Source organism: Dendropsophus ebraccatus, chromosome 5 (assembly GCF_027789765.1).
Source record: "Dendropsophus ebraccatus isolate aDenEbr1 chromosome 5, aDenEbr1.pat, whole genome shotgun sequence".
NCBI classification, from domain to species: Eukaryota; Metazoa; Chordata; class Amphibia; order Anura; family Hylidae; genus Dendropsophus; species Dendropsophus ebraccatus.
The window spans coordinates 5,713,462-5,735,906 of record NC_091458.1 but is presented as its reverse complement, the minus strand read 5'-3'; the positions used below and the strand labels follow the sequence as shown (position 1 = coordinate 5,735,906).

The 22,445-nt window shown below is 46.1% G+C and overlaps 1 protein-coding gene across 1 annotated transcript in view; it reads right to left on the bottom strand.

Annotated features, from left to right (window-relative positions):
* LOC138793978 (oocyte zinc finger protein XlCOF7.1-like) overlaps window positions 1–22,445 on the bottom strand; it is a 91,461-nt gene that overhangs the window by 39,330 nt on the left and 29,686 nt on the right. The window lies entirely within an intron of this gene.

Here is a 22,445-nt window from a genome sequence, read left to right as displayed (position 1 = left end):
CTTACCCAACTCCTGACACCCTCGAAGAGAGTATGACCTTGGCCATTTGGGTGGATCGATGGTTGAGGGGCTGACAGAGGGAGAGTGGTTCCCAAGACCTGACTAGAAGCTCTTTGTCTCCAACCTCCTTCACTAAACCTTCCCCTCCTATTGCACCCCCTCGGGAGGAGCCGATGCAAGTAGACACCACAGATGCCAAGGCCAGACGGGCACACAGTCTTCAGAACAACCTTTGCCTGTATTGTGGAAAAGCGGGACATAGAGTACGGCAATGTCCCTCCAAGCCTGAACCATCTCCAGAAAGCTCCAGGCGCCTGAGCGACTATCGAGGGGGTCACTCAGGCGCACAGGTAACCTTTGTTCAAAGGAACAAACTGTTACTACCTTTATCTTTGGTTTTGGGGATAGATGCATTTCTGGGTACGTCCAGGTGGATTCTGGGTCATCAGCTAATTTCATTAATCCTGTGTTTTGGTCGGGTTTGGAAGCATGTCCCCTTCGGCTCAGGTGTCTAGTGAATGTCACTGGAGCAGACTCTGCCCCCTTTGCCCAAGGGGATGTGTGGTACATTACTCCCTGTCTTGAAGTAAAGGTGGAGTCCGTACATGTGGAGTCCCTGGACTTTCTTATTATGAATATTCTGTCATCTGATGTAATCCTGGGGTTGCCCTGTTTGGAAGAACATAACCACGTGTTCGACTGGTCCAACAGGGAACTAGTTCAGTGGGGTCTAAGTGTGCTCCTCATTGTATTGCTGTGACACTTGCGGAATGTTCCCCGGGGGAGGGGGAGATTCCAGGATTTCTAGCTGACTACAGATGTGTTTGATGAGAATGCAGTAGAGGGATTGCCCACCCCCCATCGACCCTATGATTGTTTGAGCTCATTCCAGATGCCAAATATCCTAATGGTGCGTTTACACAGGCAGATTTATCTGACAGATTTTTTAAGCCAAAGCCAGAAACAGACCTAAACTTGGAATGGGTCATAAAAGGAAATACTGAGATTTCTTCTCTTTTCCAATCCATTCCAGGTTTTGGCTTCCAAAATCTGTCAGATAAATCTGCCTGTGTAAACGCACCATTAAGGACGTATATTCAACTTGTCCTGTCCAGAGAGGGAGGCCCTGCGGGAGTATATAAAGGATAGTCTACGCAAGGGCCACATTCACTCCTCTTCCTCTTCTCTGGGTTGGGATTCTTTTATGTGGGCAAAAAGACGGTGGGCTTCAGCCCTGTATTGACTATAGAGAGTTAAACAAGATCACAGTTAAGAACCAGCACCCGCTACCCCTAATCCGGAACTTGTTTAACCAGATTGTAGGTGCTAGATGGTTTTCAAAGATTGATTTGCGGGGAGCTTATAATTTGATAAGGTTTAACCCCTTAACGACATCGGGCGTAAATTTACGCCCTGATGCCAGTAAGGACGTTCAGAGCGGGGCCGCGCGGCGACCCCGCTCTGAACCGCGGCGGTCCCGGGTGCCGCTTGTAGCCCGGGACCGTAGGTATTAGCCCGCTAATACAGTAATCAGATGCAGCTGTCAAACATGACAGCTGCATCCGATTACCGGATTCAGCCGTTCCCTGGTGTCTAGTGGCGGAGATCGCTCCCCCGGGATGTTATCCCGGAGGAGCGATCTCCGTTTCTGAAGCCGGCCGGGGACCGCTCCAAGATGGCGCCGTCCCCGGCTCGGCACTCGTTTACTTTCCGGCTGCAGCAAGTAAAAAAAAAAGTGTTGTTAATAGTAAAAAGCCCCCTCCCCTAATAAAAGTCTGAATCACCCCCCTTTTCCCAGGTTATAAATAAAAGTAAATAAATAAACAAACATGTTTGCTATCGCCGCGTGCGTAATCGCCCGAACTATTAATCACATTCCTGATCTCGTACGGTAAACGGTGTCAGCGCAAAAAAATCCCAAAGTGCAAAATTGCGCATTTTTGGTCGCATCAAATCCAGAAAAATTGTAATAAAAAGCGATCAAAAAGTCGTATATGCGCAATCAAGGTACCGATAGAAAGAACACATCATGGCGCAAAAAATTACACCTCACACAGCCCCATAGACCAAAGGATAAAAGCGCTATAAGCCTGGGAATGGAGCGATTTTAAGTGACGTATATTTGTTGACAATGGTTTAAATTTTTTATAGGCCATCAGATACAATATAAGTTATACATGTTACATATCGTTTTAATTGTAACGACTTGAGGAACATATATAACAAGTCAGTTTTTACCCCAGGGCGAATGGCGTAAAAAACACATTTCCCCCAAATAAACAAAATGCTTTTTTTTCTCAATTTCACCACACTTTGAATTTTTTTCGGGTTTCGCAGTGTACTTTATGCAAAAATTCAGCCGTCATTGCAAAGTACAATTAGTGACGCAAAAAATAATAAAAAATGGGTTTCTAGGTGGAAAAATGCAAGTGCTATGGCCTTTTAAGCACAAGGAGGAAAAAACTAAAACGCAAAAATCGAAATTGGCTCTGTCCTTAAGGGGTTAAAGAAGGTGATGAATGAAAGACTGCCTTCAATATCCTGGAAGGGCATTTCGAATACCTCGTTATGCCATTTGGGTTATGCAATGCCCCGTCAGTCTTCCAACATTTTGTCAATGATGTATTCCGCGAGTACAATGGTAGTTTTTTGGTTGTGTATCTTGATGATATTTAAATCCCCCCCCCCCCCCGATTGGTCTTCTCACGATTAGCATGTCCGTACTGTCATGGAGCTTTTGAGGGTTAATCAGTTATGTGCCAAGCTGTCTAAGTGCCAATTTGGTATTCAGGAGGTCTCATTTTGGGGGTATAACATCACCTCTAACTTATTTAGTATGGATCCTTTAAAGGTCCAAGCCATTGAGAACTGGGAGCGACCCAATAACCTCAAGGTTCCACAGAGGTTCTTGGGTTTTGCCAGTTATTACCGGAATTTTTAAAAAACTTCTCGCTCATAGCCAAACCTCTTACCAAAAAGAGGGCAGATGTGGTAAATTGGACCCCTGACGCTAACTTGGCATTTGACAGGCACAAGCAGTGTTTCACTAAGGCTCCGGTGCTGATTCAGCCAGACTTTGAGCGTCCTTTTATAGTAGAGGTGGACGCATCTGAGGTGGGGGTAGGAGCTGTTCTATCTCAGGGGTCCGCAGCTCTTACCAACCTCCAACCCGTTGCATTCTTCTCGAGGAAGTTCTCCAAGTCAGAGTGCAACTATGACATAGGCAATAAGGAGTTGTTGGCTATAAAAATGGCCTTTGACGAATGGAGACACTTCCTCGAGGGAGCAAAGTATAAGGTTGTGGTGATCACTGATCACAAAAACCTTGTGTATTTGGATCAAGCCAAACATCTCACACCACGCCAGGCCAGATGGGCCTTGTTCTTTACTAGGTTCAATTTTGAAATAGCCTACCAGCCTGGTTCCAAGTATGTCGTGGCTGGCACTTTGTCCTGCAGCTTTGACATTGAGACTACGCCTAGGATCCAACCTGATACCATCTAGTCCCCTGGTGTGGTAGTGGCCATTTTGCAGCCGGATCTGGTGACTCAAATTGCGGAGTCTCAGTCCCTGGCACCCCGGAACACTCCAGAGTCGCTGCTATTTGTGCCCCCTAACCTCAGTCTCCGAGTCTTGGAGGAGGTTCACAGCTCTGTGTTAGCTGGGCACCCAGGGGTGGCAGGAACAAAATACTTTCCCTCATGCCACTACTGGTGGCCTTCCTGGGCCCGAGATGTGAAGGCCTTTGTGGATCCATGTGAGACCTGTGCTAGGTCCAAGGTCCCTGGGAGGCCATCTGAAGGGTTATTACACCCTCTACCTGTGCCTGCGAGACCACGGACACATATCTTAATGGATTTTATTACTGATTTGCCTGTGTCCAAGGGAAAAACTGTAATTTGGGTGGTTGTGGATAGGTTTTCTAAGATGTGCCATCTTATGCCTTTGTGCAAATTACCTAATGCTCGCACCCTGGCCACACTGTTCATTAATCATATTCTGCGCCTGCATTGTGTCCCTGAGAACATTGTGTCTGATCGAGGTGTTCAGTTTGTTGCTAAATTCTGGAGAGAATTCTGTGATCGATTGGGTGTCTCCTTGTCCTTCTCGTCTGCCTTCCATCCGCAGTCGAAAGGACAGACGGAAAGTTGATTAACCAATCTCTGGAACAATTTCTAAGCTGTTGTCACGACTGGCAGGTGAAGACAAGACACTCGACAGTGGGCCCTAGATCTTACCCCACCCACTGTCACCTGCCTACTTGCCTCGGTCGACCCTAGGCGGTCGCGGACAACCACGAAGACAATCCCTATACTGTATACGTGCAGAACATAAAACACGGACAGACAGACAAACACAATGCGGGGAGTCAACTAGCCGAGTCAGAAACCAAACGAGCAACGCAGTACAAAATCAGAACCAAACGGAGAGTCAGGGGACAGGCAAAAGGTCAGAATCCAGGCGAGGCAAAAGAGGGAGGATATAGCAGAATACAAGGGACTGGGGAGCTGGGATCAGAAACAACTAATAGCCAGCGATTAGAGGCTGGCACTAATAACACTTTATACTGGATCAGGAGCCCGGACCAAAGACTGATTGGTCCGGCCTCCTGAATCCAGACGCATAGCAGCTGATGCGCTGCAGGCTGAGTGGCAGAGAGATCCGTCACTCAGCCTGAGCTCAACAGCACTCAGCTGCTCGGCCGGGGCGACGTACACTAACGCGAGACCCGCGGCTCCCCTGGTTACTAGGGACGCCGTCGGGTCTCCGTGACGTCACCCGGCCCGGCCGAGGAGGGCGGCGCTGGAGCGTGGTCAGGTAAGTTCCTGACATTACCCCCCCCCTTCAGGAGGGGCCTCCGGACCCTTACCTAAGGGACCAGGCTTAGATGGATTTTGTAGATGAAACTGTCTAACTAGACGTGATGCATGTAAATCTCTACTAGCTCCCCAAGTGCGCTCCTCTGGCCCAAATCCTTTCCAATGAACTAAATATTGCAAAGAACTCTGAACCCGACGAGAATCCAGAATTCTCTCCACCTCATATTCCAGTTCACCCTGAATGACCAACGGAGCGGGAGGAGCAGACGGAATCACCGGATTAACAAATTTTTTCAATAGTGATTTATGAAAAACATAGTGAATTCTAAGACTCCTAGGCAACAGCAGCTTAAATGAAACTGGATTTATGATCTCTACTATAGGATAGGGACCAATGTATTTAGGAGACAATTTACCAGATGGTGTCTTTAATTTCAAATTTGTAGTAGAGAGCCACACCTTGTCACCTACCTTGTACTCAGGGCCAGATATGCGTCTTTTATTAGACTGTTTTTTACAATTTTCTTGGGCTTTAACCAGGTTCTGCAGAGCCTGGGCCCTAACTGTGCACAGTTTTCTGTAAATTCTTTTGGCGGATGGATTAGTGGATTCGGACGCATGTACAGAAGAACAACGAGGATTAAACCCAAAATTACAAAAGAACGGCGACATTTTGAGAGACTGACTTTCACGGTTGTTTAGGGCAAATTCAGCCAATGGTAAGTATTCTCTCCATTTCTCCTGTGAACCTGCAACGAAACACCTTAAGAATTGCTCTAGTGACTGATTTACCCTCTCCGTTTGTCCATTGGATTGTGGATGAAAGGCTAAAGAAAATGACAAAGATATACCTAGGCGACCACAAAACTCTTTCCAGAATCTAGATATGAACTGTACTCCCCGGTCAGACACAATATTCTCCGGTACCCCATGCAACCGTAAGACATGATTAATAAAAAGAGAGGCCAAAGTACGAGCATTGGGAAGTTTGTTGAGAGAAATTAAATGACACATCTTCGAGAACCTGTCAACCACCACCCAGATCACCGTTTTACCCTTAGAGGGTGGTAAATCAGTTATAAAGTCCATGGAGATGTGGGTCCAAGGTCTAGCAGGCAGAGGCAGGGGTTGAAGAAGTCCCTCCGGTAACCTGCGAGGAACCTTGGACCTGGCGCAAATCTCACAGGCCTCTACAAACAGTTTAGTATCCGTGGCCCAGGATGGCCACCAATAATGACGAGACAGTAGATATTTGGTACCAGCAATACCTGGATGACCTGCCAGTACTGAACAATGTGTTTCTTCCAACACTCTCAACCGAAGATTAGGGGGAACAAATAGTTTATTTTCCGGGGTGTTTCTAGGCGCCATGGACTGAGACTGAACCACCTGAGCAGCCAGATCAGGCTGCAGAATTGCCACCACAGGGCTCCAGATGGCGACCAAAATGGTCGCCAATGCGACTAACATCTTGCAAATGGCGCCCAGATTTATTAATCTGGGTGCCATTTGCGACTGGCCCCGGCGGCGCGCTGTCTCTTTAAGGACTTCCGCCTTCCGCACGCTGCGCCGAATCACGTGGCGCCTCTGCGGCCGTCCGTCCAATGAATGACGGACCTGCTGGATGACATGTGTGGGGACACGCTTCTCCAGTGACGTCATCCAGCACGTCCGTCATTCATTGGACGGACGGCCGCAGAGGCGCCACACTCCTCCAGCGCTTCTCTCCCGCCTCTCCTCACCAGGCGCCGCGGTTCTTCAAGTTCACCCCAGCGGCACCAAGATTGTGGATAGTGTGTGAGTACAACCGGAGGGACGGCAGGGGTGGCGGCCGGGCCGGGTAATGTGTGTGGGGGGAACGCGGCCTGGGCGGGGGATTGGTAGTGTGTCTGTTGTGATGGCGGCCAGGTGCGGTAGTCAGTGCGTGTGGGGTGCGAGGGGGGGGGGGTATGTATAGACTGCACCAGTACCACTTCCCTCAGTGTCCTGTATGTATAGGACTGCACAGTACCACTTCCCTCAGTGTGTATGTATAGACTGCACAGTACCACTTCCCTCAGTGTCTGTATGTATATACACTGCACAGTACACTTCCCTCAGTGTCTTTATGTATAGACTGCAACAGTACCACTTCCCTCAGTGTCTGTATGTATAGACTGCACAGTACCAATTCCCTCAGTGTCTGTATGTATAGACTGCAACAGTACCACTTCCCTCAGTGTCTCATGGATAACAGACTGCAACTCGGGGACTTCCCTCTAGTGTCTGTATTGTATAGTAACGAGTACAGACAGCACACTCAGGGTCACATTATAGACTGCACAGTACCACTTGCCCAATCAAGTGTCTGTTATGCTATGTCAACAGTACCACTTAAAATCATTGGTCTGTATGTCCATCACAGAAAACACTTCCCTCAATGTCTGTAATTTTACCCTGCACGAGTAATCACTTCCCTCTGTCTGTCCATGTATCAAGACCGCACATACCACTTCAGACGGGGCATTAAGCTGAAGTGGACATACCCCAGACTGGACCAAAACCCGAATTAATAAAATTAGCGGATGCCCCTGAATCAAACATGGCAAAACCCCGAAATACACTTCTCACCCAAACATAGTGAATAGGGACCATTAATTCTCTTATCGATGTGGGTACCTGTGCGCCTGAGTGACCCCCTCGATAGTCACTCAGGCGCTGGAGTTTTCCGGCGATGAGCCAGGCTTGGAAGTACACTCCCGAACACGGTGTCCAGCTTTGCCACAGTACAGACACAGATTATGTTGCATACGATGGGCCCGTCTAGTTTTCGCATCGGTAGCACCGATCTGCATGGGCTCCTCCGGAGGTGGTAACGGGGAAGGAGGAGGTTTAGAAGGAGACAGAAAAGAGGTAGGGGTTTTACAGAGTTCAATGGTTCCTTTCTCCCTACGTCTGTCCCGCGTACGACGATCCACCCTGATGGCTAACGTCATGGTCTCTTCTAACGTTTCAGGAGGAGGATAAGCTACCAACCAGTCTTTTAGCTGCTCAGAGAGGTCCACCCGAAACTGATAGCGCAGAGCAGAGTCGTTCCAACCGGATGGGATACACCACTGGCGGAACTCTGCGCAATAGTCCTCAACTGGCCTTTTCCCTTGTCTTAAAGATGTCAATTGTCGCTCGGCTACAGCAGTCCTGTCAGGGTCGTCATACAGTAATCCCAAAGCTGAAAAGAAATAATCAACCGAGGTTAACTCTATAGCGTTAGGAGGAAGAGAAAATGCCCACTCCTGTGGTGGCCCCTGCAACAGTGACATGATAATCCCCACTCTTTGGGACTCGTCCCCTGAGGAGCGGGGACGTAATCGAAAGAACAGTCGGCACCCCTCTCTGAAAGTCCGAAAATTCCTTCTATCGCCCTTAAATTTTTCTGGGAGTTGTACAGGTGGTTCAGGGGGGGAAGGGGTGGTCATGGTAACTTGTCGGGGAGCAGCCTCCTGCTCCTGAACCCGTTCAGCAAGACTCTGTACCATTGAGTTTAGGTTCTGCATTTGCTCCAACAATGCTTTCATAGGATCCATAATAGAAATCCTGGTGCACGTCACGAAACTGTATTGGCTGGCTATTCTGTCACGACTGGCAGGTGAAGACAAGACACTCGACAGTGGGCCCTAGATCTTACCCCACCCACTGTCACCTGCCTACTTGCCTCGGTCGACCCTAGGCGGTCGCGGACAACCACGAAGACAATCCCTATACTGTATACGTGCAGAACATAAAACACGGACAGACAGACAAACACAATGCGGGGAGTCAACTAGCCGAGTCAGAAACCAAACGAGCAAACGCAGTACAAAATCAGAACCAAACGGAGAGTCATGGGACAGGCAAAAGGTCAGAATCCAGGCGAGGCAAAAGAGGGAGGATATAGCAGAATACAAGGGACTGGGGAGCTGGGATCAGAAACAACTAATAGCCGCGATTAGAGGGCTGGCACTAATAACACTTTATACTGGATCAGGAGCCCGGACCAAAAGGCTGATTGGTCCGGTCTCCTGAATCCGAGAGACGCATAGCAGCTGATGCCTGCAGGCTGAGTGGCAGAGAGATCCGTCACTCAGCCTGAGCTCAACAGCACTCAGCTGCTCGGGCCGTAGCGACGTACACTAACGCGAGACCCGCGGCTCCCCTGGTTACTAGGGACGCCGTAGGGTCTCCGTGACGTCACCCGGCCCGGCCGAGGAGGGCGGCGCTGCGCTCCAGCCGGAGCAGACGACGCTGGAGCGCGGTCAGGTAAGTTCCTGACAGCTGTTTTGTGGCTGATGCCCAAGATGAATGGCGAGACTTTATATCCTTAGCAGAGTTAGCTTTAAACAACCATGAGCACAGCTCATTAAAGATGTCACCATTCTTCTGCAACTATGGTTTTAACCCGAGGTACTCGTCTATTCGTGCCACTGAGTCAGTTAACCCTCAGCAGAAGCTATTTTTCCAAAACTTTGCAGTTTGGGACCAGGCGCATCAGAGCCTGGTTAAAGCCCAAGAGCTTTTTCAGAAACATGCCAATAAAAGACGCATATCCTGGCCTTCAATACGTAGTAGGGGAAAAGGTTTGGTTCTCCACTAAGAACCTAAGGTTACAGGTATAGTCTGGCAAACTGGCACCCAAGTATATCGGTCCGTACTCTATTGTGGAGACTTATAAATCCTGTTACATTTAAATTGAAGTTGCCTGCTTCATTTCGTATCCATAATGTATTTCATAAAGCACTCCTGAAAAGGTACGTTCCTCCGGTGTCTCCATCAACTCCCCCTGCGCCACTGGTCATCCAGGGTGAGCTGAAATATGAGGTGGAGAAAACTAATTCTTAATTCTTGTTGGGTACAGGGTTCTATACAGTATCTGGTCCACTGGAAGGTCTTTGGTCCAGAGGAACGTACGTGGGTTTCTGGGAAGGACATACATGCCCCTTGTTCGGCAATTTCATACACAAAATGCTTCCAAGCCTGGTCCACTGTATAAAGGTCCTGAAGCCCCTCGTAAGAGGGGGGTGGGGGGGTGGCGTACTGTCAGTAATGTGCATTAACCTGGAGTGAACTGGGCCTGGCTTTACTTTTGTGTGACACTCCCGCTTGCCTCTCAGCTTTCTGGCTATTCAGGAGTTAAGCTGAGCTCTGCTGGACTTGATTATGCAGCTGAGTAGTCTGTGTGACTGACTGGTTTCTCTGCCTGTCTGTACCTGGAGGATCAGAGCGCCGGTCCAATGGGGATCTGGACCGGGCTCTTGGTCAGCATAAAAGAAAGCTGAGGCAGAGTCCCTGGCTATTAGGTTTCATACCCTGGTCCCAACTCCCCGTGTCTATTCCTGCGCTCCGCGTCCTAATCCCTCTGTTTGCTCGACTTTGTTACCTGACCTCTGGCTTTGACTTTTTGACTATCTGATTGTTACCTGATTCTGTACTACGCTGCCCGTTTGGTTCTGACCTTGCTTGTTTGACTATCCCATTTTGAGTTTGTCTGTGTGCATGTATCTAGTACAGGGAACGTCTTTGTGGTTTCCCATGGCCGCCTAGGGCCGTTTGAGGCAAGTAGGTAGGGACAGTTGGTGGGTTCAGCTTGCGGGCTCACTGTTGTGTCTTGTCCCTACCTCCCCTGTCCTGACAGGAATACACAATCGTCCCCAAGTAAGCAAACAGCATTAATACAACAAAAGTGGACCACGCAGTAACACCACTGACATCCGCAGATGATATACTGTTCCCTTTAAAAGTCTGAAAACATGCGCAATAGACCACAGGGAGGACCAGTCTAACACTATGTCCGTAAACATGCGCAATCTGCCGACAATAAAAGACGTCTATGCACTAACACCGCGGACATGCGTGGAGGACTCTTTTTACCGGGTTGAAAACTGCAACCATGCACCAACAGTTAAAGGAAAGACCTGCCAAAAAGCGCCCCAGAGCTGGCGATCCCCATTGGCTACAAACCAAACACCTATCAGTATGTTATGCAGTGAAAAAATGTGATTTTAAAATTTACCGAGCTGTGGATAGGTCTAATGCAATGACTGAACCGAATCTACTCACTAACAACATCTCCAGTCAGCAGCTGCCTCCTCCTCCTCCTGACATCCCCAGCAGTGCTCACCTCTCCAGTCAGCAGCTGCCTCCTCCTCCTCCTGACATCCCCAGCAGTGCTCACCTCTCCAGTCAGCAGCTGCCTCCTCCTGCTCACCTCTCCAGTCAGCAGCTGCCTCCTCCTTCTCCTCCTGACATCCCCAGCAGTGCTCACCTCTCCAGTCAGCAGCTGCCTCCTCCTCCTCCTGCTCACCTCTCCAGTCAGCAGCTGCCTCCTCCTTCTCCTCCTGACATCCCCAGCAGTGCTCACCTCTCCAGACATCAGCTGCCTCCTCCTCCTCCTGCTCACCTCTCCAGACATCAGCTGCCTCCTCCTCCTCCTGACATCCCCAGCAGTGCTCACCTCTCCAGTCAGCTGCCCCCTCCTCCTCCTGCTCACCTCTCCAGTCAGCAGCTGCCTTCTCCTCCTCCTGCTCACCTCTCCAGTCAGCAGCTGCCTCCTCCTCCTCCTGACATCCCCAGCAGTGCTCACCTCTCCAGTCAGCAGCTGCCTCCTCCTCCTCCTGACATCCCCAGCAGTGCTCACCTCTCCAGTCAGCAGCTGCCTCCTCCTCCTCCTCCTGACATCCCCAGCAGTGCTCACCTCTCCAGTCAGCAGCTGCCTCCTCCTCTTCCTCCTGACATCCCCAGCAGTGCTCACCTCTCCAGTCAGCAGTTGCCTCCTCCTCCTGCTCACCTCTCCAGTCAGCAGCTGTCTCCCCCTCCTGCTCACCTCTCCAGTCAGCAGCTCAGCCATCTTGTTGATGAGTTCCAGGATCTCCTGATGACTGTTTCCCTTCTGTATCAGTGAGTGAGGTGGAGGCAGCAGTGATATAGGACCCTGGTCCCTGCTCCATCCTTCCTCCTCATCCCTCCTCTTCCTCACCACCATGTCATCCTGTGTATGGAGAGAGACAGTGATGTCACTTTAACCCTTCACCTCTCCAGCCATGTCCGTGCTTTATTAAGGAGAAGTACGGCAAAATTTTTTGTTAAAGTATTGTATTACCCCCAAAAGTTATAAAAATCCCCAATATAGACTTATTCTGGGAAATGCTTATAAAGTGCTTTTTTCCCTGCACTTACTACTGTATCACCAAGTTATCCGGGAAGTGACATCACCAAGTTATCCGGGAAGTGACATCACCAAGTTATCCGGGAAGTGACATCACCATGGTTATCCAGGAAGTGACATCACCATGTTATCCGGGAAGAGACATCACCATGTTATCCAGGAAGTGACATCCCCATGTTATCCGGGAAGAGACATCACCATGTTATCCGGGAAGTGACATCCCCATGTTATCCAGGAAGTGACATCACCATGTTATCCGGGAAGTGACATCACCATGTTATCCGGGAAGAGACATCACCATGTTATCCAGGAAGTGACATCCCCATGTTATCCGGGAAGAGACATCACCATGTTGTCCGGGAAGTGGCATCCCCGTGTTATCCGGGAAGTGACATCACCATGTTATCCAGGAAGTGACATCACCATGTTATCCGGGAAGTGACATCCCCATGTTATCCGAGAAGTGACATCACCATGTTATCCGAGAAGTGACATCACCATGTTATCCGGGAAGAGACATCACCATGTTATCCAGGAAGTGACATCCCCATGTTTATCCAGGAAGTGACATCCCCATGTTTATCCAGGAAGTGACATCACCATTTATCCAGGAAGTGACATCACCATGTTATCCGGGAAGTGACATCCCCGTGTTATCCAGGAAGTGACATCACCGTGTTATCCAGGAAGTGACATCCCCGTGTTATCCAGGAAGTGACATCACCATGCTATCAAGGAAGTGTCATCACTATGTTATCCAGGAAGTGACATCAAGATGGTATCCAGGAAGTGAAGCCTTGATGCAGTAGTAAGTGCAGAGTATAAAGCACTTTATAAGCATTTCCAGACCCATTTTTTAGCCAATGAGGATAAATTAGGGGGGGGTCCATTCAGCCACTCAATGGCCGTAGTGTGCTCCCATCTCGGCCGCTGATTGGCTGAGCGGATCTCACACATTACGACCCAGGGGAGGTAAGAGCGGGGTATTTCTTCCCCCCCCCCTCTCTCCCTCCTCCCCCTCTCTCTCCTCCCCCCCCTCTCCCTCCCCCCCTCTCCCTCCTCCCCCCATCTCCCTCCCCCCCTCTCCCTCCTCCCCCCATCTCCCTCCCCCCCTCTCCCTCCTCCCCCCTCTCCCTCCTCCCCCTCCCTCTCCCTTCTCCCCCTCCCCTCTCCCTCCCCTCCCTCTCCCCTCCCCCTCCCCCCTCCCTCTCCCCCTCCTCTCCCCCTCCCCCCTCCCCCTCCTCTCCCCCTCCCCCCTCCCTCTCCCCCTTCCCCCTCCCTCTCCCCCTTCCCCTCCCCCTCCCCTCTCCCCCTCCCCCCCTCCCCTCTCCCCCTCCCCCTCCCCCCTCCCTCTCCCCCTCTCCCTCCCTCCCCTCCCCCCTCCCCCTCCCCCCTTCCCCTCCCCCTCCCCCCCTTCCCCTCCCCCTCCCCCCTCCCCCTCCGCCTCCCTCTCCCCCTCCCTCTCCCCCTCCCCCCTCCCTCTCCCCTCCCTCTCCCCCTCCCCAGCACTTAGTAAACAAATGGTTTTTTTCTGACTTCTCCTTTATCCGAGAGGAGCCATGAGGCGGGAGCTCCCAGAATCCCTCACCTCTCCGCTCAGCAGGGAGATGATCTCTAGGGCCACGTGTAATATTCTTTCCGCCATCTCATCTCTCTCCTCCTCTATCCTCACAGCAGATACAGTTCGCCAAAGGACCTTTAGTGATGTCACAGTCATGTGATCAGTTATGTGGGAGGAGTCATACTGTACAGCTGAAAGCAGTAAAGGACCTTTGGTGATGTCCCAGTCATGTGATCAGTCACATGGGTGGGAGGGCCCAGCTGCAACCTACATGAGAAGACACGACTGTCCCTCACGGTCCTTTTACACAGAGAGATAAATCGTTTAATTGTTCGTTTACGATTGTGGAGGAAGATTAGATTTCTACTGACCCTGTATAGTGTGTACAGTGCTCTAACAGAGTAACAGGTGATGGCGGTATATACTGACACTGTATAGTGTGTACAGTGCAGTAATAGAGTAACATGTGATGGCGGTATATACTGACCCTGTATAGTGTGTACAGTGCAGTAATAGAGTAACATGTGATGGCGGTATATACTGACACTGTATAGTAAGTGTGTACAGTGCAGTAATAGAGTAACATGTGATGGCGGTATATACTGACACTGTATAGTAAGTGTACAGTGCAGTAATAGAGTAACATGTGATGGCGGTATATACTGACACTGTATAGTGTGTACAGTGCAGTAATAGAGTAACATGTGATGGCGGTATATACTGACACTGTATAGTAAGTGTGTACAGTGCAGTAATAGAGTAACATGTGATGGCGGTATATACTGACACTGTATAGTGTGTACAGTGCAGTAATAGAGTAACATGTGATGGCGGTATATACTGACACTGTATAGTAAGTGTGTACAGTACAGTAATAGAGTAACATGTGATGGCGGTATATACTGACACTGTATAGTGTGTACAGTGCAGTAATAGAGTAACATGTGATGGCGGTATATACTGACACTGTATAGTGTGTACAGTGCAGTAATAGAGTAACATGTGATGGCGGTATATACTGACACTGTATAGTGTGTACAGTGCAGTAATAGAGTAACATGTGATGGCGGTATATACTGACACTGTATAGTGTGTACAGTGCAGTAATAGAGTAACATGTGATGGCGGTATATACTGACACTGTATAGTAAGTGTGTACAGAGCAGTAATAGAGTAACATGTGATGGCGGTATATACTGACACTGTATAGTGTGTACAGTGCTCTAACAGAGTAACAGGTGATGGCGGTATATACTGACACTGTATAGTGTGTACAGTGCAGTAATAGAGTAACATGTGATGGCGGTATATACTGACCCTGTATAGTGTGTACAGTGCAGTAATAGAGTAACATGTGATGGCGGTATATACTGACACTGTATAGTAAGTGTGTACAGTGCAGTAATAGAGTAACATGTGGTGGCGGTATATACTGACACTGTATAGTATAGTGTGTACAGAGCAGTAATAGAGTAACATGTGATGGCGGTATATACTGACACTGTATAGTGTGTACAGTGCAGTAATAGAGTAACATGTGATGGCGGTATATACTGACACTGTATAGTAAGTGTGTACAGTGCAGTAATAGAGTAACATGTGATGGCGGTATATACTGACACTGTATAGTGTGTACAGTGCAGTAATAGAGTAACATGTGATGGCGGTATATACTGACACTGTATAGTAAGTGTGTACAGTGCAGTAATAGAGTAACATGTGATGGCGGTATATACTGACACTGTATAGTAAGTGTGTACAGTGCAGTAATAGAGTAACATGTGATGGCGGTATATACTGACACTGTATAGTGTGTACAGTGCAGTAATAGAGTAACATGTGATGGCGGTATATACTGACACTGTATAGTAAGTGTACAGTGCAGTAATAGAGTAACATGTGATGGCGGTATATACTGACACTGTATAGTGTGTACAGTGTCAGTAATAGAGTAACATGTGATGGCGGTATATACTGACACTGTATAGTGTGTACAGTGCAGTAATAGAGTAACATGTGATGGCGGTATATACTGACACTGTATAGTGTGTACAGTGCAGTAATAGAGTAACATGTGATGGCGGTATATACTGACACTGTATAGTAAGTGTGTACAGTGCAGTAATAGAGTAACATGTGATGGCGGTATATACTGACACTGTATAGTAAGTGTACAGTGCAGTAATAGAGTAACGTGATGGCGGTATATACTGACACTGTATAGTGTGTACAGTGCAGTAATAGAGTAACATGTGATGGCGGTATATACTGACACTGTATAGTGTGTACAGTGCAGTAATAGAGTAACATGTGATGGCGGTATATACTGACACTGTATAGTGTGTACAGTGCAGTAATAGAGTAACATGTGATGGCGGTATATACTGACACTGTATAGTGTGTACAGTGCAGTAATAGAGTAACATGTGATGGCGGTATATACTGACACTGTATAGTGTGTACAGTGCAGTAATAGAGTAACATGTGATGGCGGTATATACTGACACTGTATAGTGTGTACAGTGCAGTAATAGAGTAACATGTGATGGCGGTATATACTGACACTGTATAGTGTGTACAGTGCAGTAATAGAGTAACATGTGATGGCGGTATATACTGACCCTGTATAGTGTGTACAGTGCAGTAATAGAGTAACATGTGATGGCGGTATATACTGACACTGTATAGTGTGTACAGTGCAGTAATAGAGTAACATGTGATGGCGGTATATACTGACACTGTATAGTAAGTGTGTACAGTGCAGTAATAGAGTAACATGTGATGGCGGGTATATACTGACACTGTATAGTGTGTACAGTGCAGTAATAGAGTAACATGTGATGGCGGTATATACTGACACTGTATAGTGTGTGCAGTGCAGTAATAGAGTAACATGTGATGGCGGTATATACTGACACTATAGTAAGTGTGTACAGTGCAGTAATAGAGTAACATGTGATGGCGGTATATACTGACACTGTATAGTATAGTGTGTACAGTGCAGTAATAGAGTAACATGTGATGGCGGTATATACTGACACTGTATAGTAAGTGTGTACAGTGCAGTAATAGAGTAACATGTGATGGCGGTATATACTGACACTGTATAGTAAGTGTGCACAGTGCAGTAATAGAGTAACATGTGATGGCGGTATATACTGACACTGTATAGTGTGTACAGTGCAGTAATAGAGTAACATGTGATGGCGGTATATACTGACACTGTATAGTGTGCACAGTGCAGTAATAGAGTAACATGTGATGGCGGTATATACTGACACTGTATAGTGTGTACAGTGCAGTAATAGAGTAACATGTGATGGTGGTATATACTGACACTGTATAGTAAGTGTGTACAGTGCAGTAATAGAGTAACATGTGATGGCGGTATATACTGACACTGTATAGTGTGTACAGTGCAGTAATAGAGTAACATGTGATGGCGGTATATACTGACACTGTATAGTAAGTGTGTACAGTGCAGTAATAGAGTAACATGTGATGGCGGTATATACTGACACTGTATAGTAAGTGTGTACAGTGCAGTAATAGAGTAACATGTGATGGCGGTATATACTGACACTGTATAGTGTGTACAGTGCAGTAATAGAGTAACATGTGATGGCGGTATATACTGACACTGTATAGTGTGTACAGTGCAGTAATAGAGTAACATGTGATGGCGGTATATACTGACACTGTATAGTATAGTGTGTACAGTGCAGTAATAGAGTAACATGTGATGGCGGTATATACTGACACTGTATAGTAAGTGTGTACAGTGCAGTAATAGAGTAACATGTGATGGCGGTATATACTGACACTGTATAGTATAGTGTGTACAGTGCAGTAATACAGTAACATGTGGTGGCGGTATATACTGACACTGTATAGTGTGTACAGTACAGTAATAGAGTAACATGTGATGGCGGTATATACTGACACTGTATAGTAAGTGTGTACAGTGCAGTAATAGAGTAACATGTGATGGCGGTATATACTGACACTGTATAGTGTGTACAGTGCAGTAATAGAGTAACATGTGATGGCGGTATATACTGACACTGTATAGTGTGTACAGTGCAGTAATAGAGTAACATGTGATGGCGGTATATACTGACACTGTATAGCGTGTACAGTGCAGTAATAGAGTAACATGTGATGGTGGTATATACTGACACTGTATAGTGTGTACAGTGCAGTAATACAGTAACATGTGATGGCGGTATATACTGACACTGTATAGTAAGTGTGTACAGTGCAGTAATAGAGTAACATGTGATGGCGGTATATACTGACACTGTATAGTGTGTACAGTGCAGTAATACAGTAACATGTGATGGCGGTATATACTGACACTGTATAGTAAGTGTACAGTGCAGTAATAGAGTAACGTGATGGCGGTATATACTGACACTGTATAGTAAGTGTGTACAGTGCAGTAATAGAGTAACATGTGATGGCGGTATATACTGACACTGTATAGTGTGTACAGTGCAGTAATAGAGTAACATGTGATGGCGGTATATACTGACACTGTATAGTAAGTGTGTACAGAGCAGTAATAGAGTAACATGTGATGGCAGTATATACTGACACTATAGTAAGTGTGTACAGTGCAGTAATAGAGTAACATGTGATGGCGGTATATACTGACACTGTATAGTGTGTACAGCGCAGTAATAGAGTAACATGTGATGGCGGTATATACTGACCCTGTATAGTGTGTACAGTGCAGTAATAGAGTAACATGTGATGGCGGTATATACTGACACTGTATAGTAAGTGTGTACAGTGCAGTAATAGAGTAACATGTGATGGCGGTATATACTGACACTGTATAGTAAGTGTGTACAGAGCAGTAATAGAGTAACATGTGATGGCGGTATATACTGACACTGTATAGTGTGTACAGTGCAGTAATAGAGTAACATGTGATGGCGGTATATACTGACACTGTATAGTAAGTGTGTACAGTGCAGTAATAGAGTAACGTGATGGCGGTATATACTGACACTGTATAGTAAGTGTGTACAGTGCAGTAATAGAGTAACATGTGATGGCGGTATATACTGACACTGTATAGTGTGTACAGTGCAGTAATAGAGTAACATGTGATGGCGGTATATACTGACACTGTATAGTGTGTACAGTGCAGTAATAGAGTAACATGTGATGGCGGTATATACTGACACTGTATAGTGTGTACAGTACAGTAATAGAGTAACATGTGATGGCGGTATATACTGACACTGTATAGTAAGTGTGTACAGTGCAGTAATAGAGTAACATGTGATGGCGGTATATACTGACACTGTATAGTAAGTGTGTACAGTGCAGTAATAGAGTAACATGTGATGGCGGTATATACTGACACTGTATAGTAAGTGTGTACAGTGCAGTAATAGAGTAACATGTGATGGCGGTATATACTGACATTGTATAGTGTGTACAGTGCAGTAATAGAGTAACATGTGATGGCGGTATATACCGACACTGTATAGTAAGTGTGTGCAGTAATAGAGTAACATGTGATGGCGGTATATACTGACACTGTATAGTGTGTACAGTGCAGTAATAGAGTAACATGTGATGGCGGTATATACTGACATTGTATAGTAAGTGTGTACAGTGCAGTAATAGAGTAACATGTGATTGCGGTATATACTGACACTGTATAGTAAGTGTGTACAGTGCAGTAATAGAGTAACATGTGATGGCGGTATATACTGACATTGTATAGTGTGTACAGTGCAGTAATAGAGTAACATGTGATGGCGGTATATACCGACACTGTATAGTAAGTGTGTGCAGTAATAGAGTAACATGTGATGGCGGTATATACTGACACTGTATAGTGTGTACAGTGCAGTAATAGAGTAACATGTGATGGCGGTATATACTGACACTGTATAGAGTGTACAGTACAGTAATAGAGTAACATGTGATGGCGGTATATACTGACACTGTATAGCGTGTACAGTGCAGTAATAGAGTAACATGTGATGGCGGTATATACTGACACTGTATAGTAAGTGTGTACAGTGCAGTAATAGAGTAACATGTGATGGCGGTATATACTGACACTGTATAGTGTGTACAGTGCAGTAATAGTGTAACATGTGATGGCGGTATATACTGACACTGTATAGTGTGTACAGTGCAGTAATAGAGTAACATGTGATGGCGGTATATACTGACACTGTATAGTAAGTGTGTACAGTGCAGTAATAGAGTAACATGTGATGGCGGTATATACTGACACTGTATAGTGTGTACAGTGCAGTAATAGAGTAACATGTGATGGCGGTATATACTGACACTGTATAGTAAGTGTACAGTGCAGTAATAGAGTAACGTGTGATGGCGGTATATACTGACACTGTATAGTGTGTACAGTGCAGTAATAGAGTAACATGTGATGGCGGTATATACTGACACTGTATAGTATAGTGTGTACAGTGCAGTAATAGAGTAACATGTGATGGCGGTATATACTGACACTGTATAGTAAGTGTGTACAGTGCAGTAATAGAGTAACATGTGATGGCGGTATATACTGACACTGTATAGTGTGTACAGTGCAGTAATAGAGTAACATGTGATGGCGGTATATACTGACACTGTATAGTAAGTGTGTACAGAGCAGTAATAGAGTAACATGTGATGGCGGTATATACTGACACTGTATAGTGTGTACAGTACAGTAATAGAGTAACATGTGATGGCGGTATATACTGACACTGTATAGTGTGTACAGTGCAGTAATAGAGTAACATGTGATGGCGGTATATACTGACACTGTATAGTAAGTGTGTACAGTGCAGTAATAGAGTAACATGTGATGGCGGTATATACTGACACTGTATAGTAAGTGTGTACAGTGCAGTAATAGAGTAACACGTGATGGCGGTATATACTGACACTGTATAGTAAGTGTGTACAGAGCAGTAATAGAGTAACATGTGATGGCGGTATATACTGACACTGTATAGTGTGTACAGAGCAGTAATAGAGTAACATGTGATGGCGGTATATACTGACACTGTATAGTTTGTACAGTGCAGTAATAGAGTTACCTGTGATGGCGGTATATACTGACACTGTATAGTGTGTACAGTGCAGTAATAGAGTAACATGTGATGGCGGTATATACTGACACTGTATAGTAAGTGTGTACAGTGCAGTAATAAAGTAACGTGATGGCGGTATATACTGACACTGTATAGTAAGTGTGTACAGTGCAGTAATAGAGTAACATGGGATGGCGGTATATACTGACACTGTATAGTGTGTACAGTGCAGTAATAGAGTAACATGTGATGGCGGTATATACTGACACTGTATAGTGTGTACAGTGCAGTAATAGAGTAACATGTGATGGCGGTATATACTGACACTGTATAGTGTGTACAGAGCAGTAATGAGTAACGTGATGGCGGTATATACTGACACTGTATAGTGTGTACAGTGCAGTAATAGAGTAACATGGGATGGCGGTATATACTGACACTGTATAGTGTGTACAGTGCAGTAATAGAGTAACATGTGATGGCGGTATATACTGACACTGTATAGTAAGTGTACAGTGCAGTAATACAGTAACATGTGATGGCGGTATATACTGACACTGTATAGTGTGTACAGTGCAGTAATAGAGTAACATGTGATGGCGGTATATACTGACACTGTATAGTGTGTACAGTGCAGTAATAGAGTAACATGTGATGGCGGTATATACTGACACTGTATAGTGTGTACAGTGCAGTAATAGAGTAACATGTGATGGCAGTATATACTGACACTGTATAGTGTGTACAGTGCAGTAATAGAGTAACATGTGATGGCGGTATATACTGACACTGTATAGTAAGTGTACAGTGCAGTAATACAGTAACATGTGATGGCGGTATATACTGACACTGTATAGTGTGTACAGAGCAGTAATAGAGTTAACATGTGATGGCGGTATATACTGACACTGTATAGTAAGTGTGTACAGAGCAGTAATAGAGTAACATGTGATGGCGGTATATACTGACACTGTATAGTGTGTACAGTGCAGTAATAGAGTAACATGTGATGGCGGTATATACTGACACTGTATAGTAAGTGTACAGTGCAGTAATAGAGTAACATGTGATGGCGGTATATACTGACACTGTATAGTAAGTGTACAGTGCAGTAATAGAGTAACATGTGATGGCGGTATATACTGACACTGTATAGTAAGTGTGTACAGTGCAGTAATAGAGTAACATGTGATGGCGGTATATACTGACACTGTATAGTGTGTACAGTGCAGTAATAGAGTAACATGTGATGGCAGTATATACTGACACTGTATAGTGTGTACAGTGCAGTAATAGAGTAACATGTGATGGCGGTATATACTGACACTCTATAGTAAGTGTACAGTGCAGTAATACAGTAACATGTGATGGCGGTATATACTGACACTGTATAGTGTGTACAGAGCAGTAATAGAGTAACATGTGATGGCGGTATATACTGACACTGTATAGTAAGTGTGTACAGTGCAGTAATAGAGTAACATGTGATGGCGGTATATACTGACACTGTATAGTGTGTACAGTGCAGTAATAGAGTAACATGTGATGGCGGTATATACTGACACTGTATAGTAAGTGTACAGTGCAGTAATAGAGTAACATGTGATGGCGGTATATACTGACACTGTATAGTAAGTGTGTACAGTGCTCTAATAGAGTAACATGTGATGGCGGTATATACTGACACTGTATAGTATAGTGTGTACAGTGCAGTAATAGAGTAACATGTGATGGCGGTATATACTGACACTGTATAGTATAGTGTGTACAGTGCAGTAATAGAGTAACATGTGATGGCGGTATATACTGACACT